General features: G+C 46.7%; 1 protein-coding gene across 1 annotated transcript in view; it reads left to right on the top strand.

The window, feature by feature from the left end:
* The window catches only part of LOC105909827 (cadherin-4-like), a 205,148-nt gene that overhangs the window by 76,334 nt on the left and 121,314 nt on the right, over positions 1-7,500 (top strand). The window lies entirely within an intron of this gene.

Raw genomic sequence — 7,500 nt, 5'->3', positions numbered from 1 at the left:
AAAATGTCTGTTTTGAAAATCTGGAAAATACAGAGTCTGTGGGGACTGATAATGTCCCCTTTGCGGTTTTTCATCTCTTAGTCGCCTAGAGTTGCTTTGTGAGCCGATAATGTGTGTGTGTGTGTGTCTGTGTGTGTGTCTGTGTGTGTGTGTGTTTCATGCAGAGAATTCCTGGAGGAGTGGTGGCGAGGAGGAGCTCTCTTAGCTGATATTGAATGTACCCCCCGTGGGGAGTGAACGCACCTTTACTGGTCTTACGTGCGTCTCATGCTGAGGAGAAGCCTGTGCTCAGGCAGGCAGTGCCGTCATCAGAGAGGAGGCATCTCAAAAGGATGCTACTTACACAATGTTAACTATGTCGCTGTCTCTCTCGCTTTTTCTCTTTCTCTGTCATTCTCTCTCTCTTGCTCACTTTCTCTTTCTGCCTATCTCTTGCCCTCTCCCTCTGTCTCTCTCTCTCTCACACACACACACACACTCACACACACACACACACTCACACACACACACTCAAACATACACACAGCCTACCCCTTTTTTTCTCTGCCTGTCTCTTTCTATCCCTCTTCCTCTCCCTCACCCTCCTTCACTCATGCACATAGACTTTGTCCTCTCCCTCTCTCTCTCCTTCTCTCTCTCTCTCTCTCTCTCTCTCTCTCTCTTTCTCTCTCTGTCTTTCTCTCTGCCTGGCCTCCACTCTGTCTCTGTCTCTCTGCCTGACACTGCGGGCGTCTCCCCTCCTCTTTGGGCGAATCAATCACGTTTGTTTTGTCACGGCTCAGGCCTTGTTTATCTGCTGAGCTGCTTGGAAAGCAGAGCCAAAGTATTCCCAGAGAGTTGCCCAACACTCAGCCCCGCCCTCCTCCCTCTCTCCACCCCCCCTCTCTCAGTCTGTCTTTCTTTCTCTGTTTCTCCGTCTGTCTACCCCGTTCTCTCTCTTTTTCTTTGCTCCAAAACTCTCTGGCTCTCGCTGTTTTTTTCACGCTCCCAAACTTTCTGTGTCTGCTCCTCTCTTCTTCTATGCTCCAACACTCCTCCCTCCCTCTCTCCCTCCCTCTATATCTCTCTCTCTCTTTCTCTGTCTCCTCCTCTCTGTTTATCCAAAACTCTTTCCCTCTCTCTCTCTCTTTCTTTGTCTCTGTCTCCTCCTCTCTGTTTCTCAAAAACTCTTTATGTCTCTTTCTTTCTCTCTCCGTCTCCCTCTCTCTCTCTCTCCCTCCCTCTCTCTCTCTCTCTCTCTCTCTCTCTCTCTCTGCTGGGTGTTACCCCAGGCCCAGACGCCTCCCAGCCACCAGCTGTAATGACAGACATTTATTTAATCCGAGCAGCAGAGAAATGCGATTAGAGTGGGAGCGGGCTTCCCACTGTTCTCTGTTCCTCAGCCCACAGGGCTCTCAGACATCACTGGAGACTCTCACAGAGCCAGAGCCAGAGCCAGGGCCAGGGCCAGGGCCAGCGTGGCACAACAGCACAGCCACACACGCTGGACTACGCCGTTTATAAAGCATGGGCAGCTGCACTGTACAGAGTGAACAAGCATGTTATAGATAGTGAGTAACAATATGTTGGCAGAGGAGAAGTGCTTTGAAGTGTGGATAAGATCATTATCAAGTGGAAGTAGCCATTGTTGTAGAGGTGGTAGAGATGGAAGGCTTATAGTGGATAATAATATAAGTATGTGAGTGCTTTAGAGTGTACGTAGTAGACACTGTAGTTGTAGACAGTTATTACAGCATTGTAGATAATGACCAGAAGCTGTATAAATGATCAATAAGTAATGTATAGATACTCTGTAACTGTGACAGCAGAATAGTAATGATGTAAAGAGATATCAGATGATATAATTTTTTAATAACAGAGAGCGGCTAGTGATGGTTTAGATTTTTTTGTTCATACCCTCTTAAATCCACAAGGATTTTCCTCGCAGTCAAGAGATTATATGGCGTCAATTAGCATCAAGTGTCCTGGTTGGAAATGATCTCAGTTTCCCCAGTCAATGAGGTATGAAAATGCCAGTGAAGATGATGATGATGATGATGATGATGCTGCTGACTTTCGGTGACACAGCGTGCAGAGGAGGGTGCGATTCAACGCATCAGGAGCTGGAGCTCGGTAGTCATTTCTGCTGAGTCAGCAGCAGCGGTCCCCTCCAGGCTTTTACTCCTCTTCCTCCTCTCTCTTCCTCCTTTTGATGCCAAGCTGGCAGGCATCAGTGGGGGGTGCCTGTGAGCGTGTGCAGAGACAGAGATGACATTGACTGGAGCATAAGAGAGAGAGAGAGAGTGTGTGTGTGTGTGTGTGTGTGTGTGTGTGTGTGTGTGCCCGCGCGCGCCTGTGCGCTGCTTTCCTCTCTCAGCCAGAGCTGACACCTTGCGCTGAGACACAAACACACACACATACACACACTGAAGCTGAAGCTGACAGCCCAGGGGCCAGAATGGGCTCTATTTTATTTGGTCTTTTGTGTCTGCCTCTGCACTTGAACAAATAAATAAATCAAAAATACCAACAAACAAAATAAAACCATCTGGCCATGTCAAAAGCATTTAACAGGAGAGGAGGGGGCCGTAAGGGATCATACTGTATGTTTGTCAAGGGCATTAGTGAGTGGTGGATTTGTTTGTCAAAGAAAAAAGGCATTTGCAGCTGTTTTGGTGAGAATATGTGTACACAATACACACACACACACACACACACACATACACAAACACACACATAAATGCACACATCCACAGAAACTGTATTTGATAGAAAACACCCAGAAACAAGCAGAAACAGCACGCATAAAACACGTGAGCTTGTGGACTAGCAGGTCGAATGCACTGTTATGTTGCGCTCCACGCTGTTTGGCAGTGGCATGTGTGAACGGCCGTGACGGATGTTCAAGCTTACGTCCCTGAGCCGCGTGTTCCAAACCCCTAATGCACTTATCACGCCTAATGGATCCTTTATGTGTTTGTGCAGATATTTATCACGTCTACCATATCAAATGTCAAAGAGTCACTGTGACGAGATTTGGGTAGCAGGTAAAAGATACTGTGAAATATAAAAAGAGATAAAATTGAATCAAATGTTTCCACCCAGGATAACAGTGTGTCATTTTTCATAGTCTCTTTCCCCGCCCTGCCACGAGCTCCTGGCTAGCATCAAGGAAAGAAAGCACAAGCTGATTGGATGAGTGATTGGGTGGTCGGGGGGTGTGTGTGTGTGATAGTGTAGTAGTACACTACTTTGCCTCCCAGAGAGAGAGAAGCCCGGTTCAGAAACGATAGCACTACAACTGTACCCAGCCAGCCAAACCCCCCCATGAGCTCCGTTCTCCTCTCCTCGCAGTCTATAAGCCTCTCGCTTGACGTGACGGAGAAAGCCCAGCTGGGGAAATCACAGAATCACCGGCTGATTGCACCACTGATGGAGGCCATTTGGACCAGAACGTTGCAGCAGGAAATTGAATTACCCTTCCAATCTGTTTGTGTGGAGTTTTGCCTCTCTCTTTCTCTCTCTCCCTCTCTCTCTCTCTCTCTTTCTCTCTCTCCCTCTCTCTCTCTTTACATTTCTACTCTCTCTCCCCAATTGTTGATGGGACCAACTGCATGCTTTCTTATTGCCCATGTGGTAAAGAGCGGAAATTTTCCCCACAATCCCTGCCATCTTTTGAGGTTTGATTTATTGAACCCAAAGGAATTGTGTTAGTGCCGTTATTACCAGTTTATAGGCCTGTGACAGAGTGCACCTGATGTAGGAGGTGAAAAAGGAGTCCTCTACCATGCGACTACAAAGCTCTGGATTCCCTTTTTGCAAGTGGAGTTTAACGCCTCAGGAATGAAAGACCCTTATGGTCAGGTATGTTGGGCGGAGGTGCGATATCATTCAATACTGTCATTCTTATGGAGTTGTGTTGGGTACAGCAGGCTTGGAGTATGTTCCACTCAGCATGTTTGTTTTTAGCACATCAGTGGCTTTAAAGCTCTGTGACTTTGAAGCTGTGTGGACTGGAACGCCGTTTCTAGAAGGCGAGGGATCGACGCCAGGGGGTTGCCGCTCGTGTTCGTATCCCTCACCGGAGTGCCTCTTGACAGCACTCAACCTCATAAACGAATCCTGTTCCACCTAGCAATTCATCTTGGTGGCACGCAGTCGTATTAGTGTAATAATTAATCTAAACAAACATTCGGCACTCCGTGTTACGACGTGTGATCTCCCCCACCCCACACCAAACCCCCCCCCCCCCCCCCTCTTTTAACGATCAGACAACTTATTAGACGATAATGAGCCGACTACTTTTCTTGCTCCCGCTTCTGTCAAGGGAATGTCAGGAATGGCACGGAACACCCCGCTCGCCTGTTCCCCCCTCAATCCAATTAGGCTCCGGAATTTCACATGGGAAGGGACGTGCTTCAGACGCCGCGCAGTGCACTTAATGAATAATTTATTGTTTGTGTGAGTATTTTGTTTGAGAATTTGTTTTTATTCACGGATTAATTAGTATGTGTTAATTCAGGAGGGCTCAGTTTTACAAAGTGCACTTGTTTTAGTCGAGATGATTTCTGTGAGAACTTGGATTCTACGCTTGTTTTTAATAAAGATGATTTATGTGAGAACTTGGATTCTACACTTGTTTCAATCAAGATGATTTCTGTGTGATTCCACAGCCATTTGTATGCCCATTAACCAAAGCAACAGAGATTTTAGTCAACTGTACCGACAACCTGGCATCGATCTTGGTTAGATCAGTCGGAGAGTTTAATGTGAACCCAGCCAGACGGAGCCCAAGTGTGGCCCGCGTCCAGTCTCTGCCTGGGGCAGATCCATCTGGATGAATAAGCCCCAGCATCAGCTGCTCCCTGGGCTTAAGTGATGCAGTGCTATTTCCATTTAATTGAGAGGGGAAGTAAATTAAGATGACCTCTCTCTCCCCCCGTGGGGGACGTGGCTGAAGGAAGCAAGACTCCGGCATCGCACCGCGGGGGCCAGTTTCCTGTGCCGGAGGAACAGGTGGCGGGGAGGGGAGCCGAATGCAAAGCAGAGCCACCAGGAGGCCAGGAGTTTTCACTTCCTGTGAATAAGATAAGCAGAGAGGAAGAGTCAGAGGGGAAGGGATGTACTCAGCTGCACTGTCATGCTCTGTCCCTGTACAACCAATACGTGGGGGGGGGGAGTGCACCAGCAATACCAAGGGCATGGGTTTCATTTCAAGGAAGTGCCTGTAAAAGGCCGAATGATATGAGATCAATGATAGAAAGGACAAAGACTTTATAAGAGAAACATACGTTCTTAATGACTCAGTGTCATTTGATTTGTTTATTTCTTAGTTTTGCGATGAGGTATTTGTCAAAAGCTGAAACAAAGTTTGTTTCGTATGCAGAGACACAAAATGAATGAAGTAGAATATTTTGTTTTACATGAGACACGCATTATAAACATAGAACGTTAGAAACCTAGAATGATACTTACGTTTCTGTAATGACCATTGAATGTGGATGACAAAGCTTTTCCACTACTCTTTTGAAAGTTTTCTCGTAATCGACCATTATGGCTCAACAGGCTGTGCTACTGTCCAGTTGGCCAAATAGCCCTTGCACCCGGCAGGAGTTCTAGGTCGGGCATTGGAAGCACGGGCCATCTCATGGAGTGAGCTACAAGATGCCGCGATGAGTTAGATTCAGAGCCGGTGCCAAAGCTGCCGGCGCTTGCCAAGATACCGGTGTGAGCCGCAGACTCATGGTGGGCAAGTTTAAATCCTTCGCAGTATGAGTTGGCTTAGCGAACACGCGGGGAGTTGCTAGGAATGCGAGGAGTCGAGAAAGGCATTGCACGATGACAGATGACTCTGCTTGACTGCAAATATGGCTGGTCTGTTTACAGTTGGCAAAGGAAGCTGGAAGGACAATATGTTCAGGAAATCAGATTGCGGTTTCTCCAGGAGATGATATATTATAGCATTGATGCCTTTTTATCTTTAGCCAAAATAGCAATGTCTTTTGCTAAAAAAGAGCATGACAACGATACTCACTGGTATTCTGTAAATAGTGCCATGCTGTCTTCTCTGCTTTTCCTTGCCTTCCTGTAAAACAGAGGGAGGAATTTTACTGGCGCCAAGAAAAGTGTGGAGAAGAGTGCGAGGGAGAAAAAGAACACGTCTGGCAACGGCGTTTCAGTGAATCTCATTTGGATGCTCCCCACATCGAAGCCTTAGTAACCAGTGGACCACCATTGTGCCGCAAAGTGCTCCGTTGTGATTGAACAGCAATTTGGGGGTCACTTTGGTGATGGTGGGTGAATTGTGGGAGGCTGGTGGGGATGGTGTGTGTGTATGGTGTGTGTGTGTGTGTGTTGGGGGGGGGGGGGGGGGGGGGGGGTCGGGGTTGTTTTTGTTGTCGTTGTTCCAGACTTCCTGTGAAGTCCTCTGCAGAAAAGAGGGCAATGAATGCAAAGCGGAGATGTGGAAATTGTTTCTTATCAGACCACAAAGACATTCATTTGTGGGTGAGACTGGAGGGTTCGGAGGGGGGCAGAGAGAGCAGAGAGAAAGAGAGCAGAGCGAGAGAAAGTAAGAGAGCAGAGCGAGAGAAAGAGAGACAGAGCGAGAGAAAGAGGGCATGCTGGGACTGTAAACACGCAGAGTGACGGCTCACTCCTCCCCGCCGCGGACTGCTGCTCCAACTTAAATAAGTCAATGACTGTGCTTTAAGAGTATTAACATCGAATGGCCCCTCTTCTCTCCTTCTGGGAAAAAAAACATGCCATCTGAAGAGGTCTTGAAATAAACCAAAGAGCACTTCGGTTTAACATCCATTACCCCCGCCTGGGCAGTTTAACTTCCTGCTTTACCAATCAGACTTCCCCGGAGACTGTGTCTATTTTTGTGGGTTTCTCTTATGGAGCATGACCTTTTAAGATATTCAGCAAAACTCACCTGTTGAAAAGGTTTCAAGTGTGTGTGTGTGTGTGTGTGTTTGTGTGTGTGTGTGTGTGTGTGTGTGTGTGTGTGTGTGTGTGTGTGTGTGTGTGTGTGTGTGTGTGTGTGTGTGTGTGTGTGTGTGTGTGTATGTGTGTGGTGTGTGTGTGTATATGTGTGTGTGCTTTTAGAAGGCAACTTTAACTGAGATGACCTGTAATGAATTTTGTCAAATGTTGTTATATATTAAAACTGATTATTATACGACTCTCCAGAATGTTGCAAAAAGTACTGCTGAATTGAATGGGCTATCCCATGTTCAGAGGTCTGATATATCTGTATATTGGCTGCTGTCAAATATTTATGACTGCAGCCATTGGCAACGGGTTTTGTGCTTCTAATTCACATCTTTCATATAATTCCGCAAGTAGTCTGTTCACTTTTCGCCCTATTTGCATGAAAAACTAACATGAAATGGCAACAAAACCACCTTGACTAACATATGGGTTTATAACCACAGTCAGTACTTAGTTTGTTTGCTTTTTTATTTATCCAGGTCCTATTTGTTCAGGACCTGAATAAGCTTCTCTTTCTGTTCTTTA

The sequence above is a fragment of the Clupea harengus genome, chromosome 5 (assembly GCF_900700415.2).
Source record: "Clupea harengus chromosome 5, Ch_v2.0.2, whole genome shotgun sequence".
Lineage (NCBI taxonomy): Eukaryota > Metazoa > Chordata > Actinopteri > Clupeiformes > Clupeidae > Clupea > Clupea harengus.
This window is presented reverse-complemented; position numbering and strand designations above follow the sequence as displayed.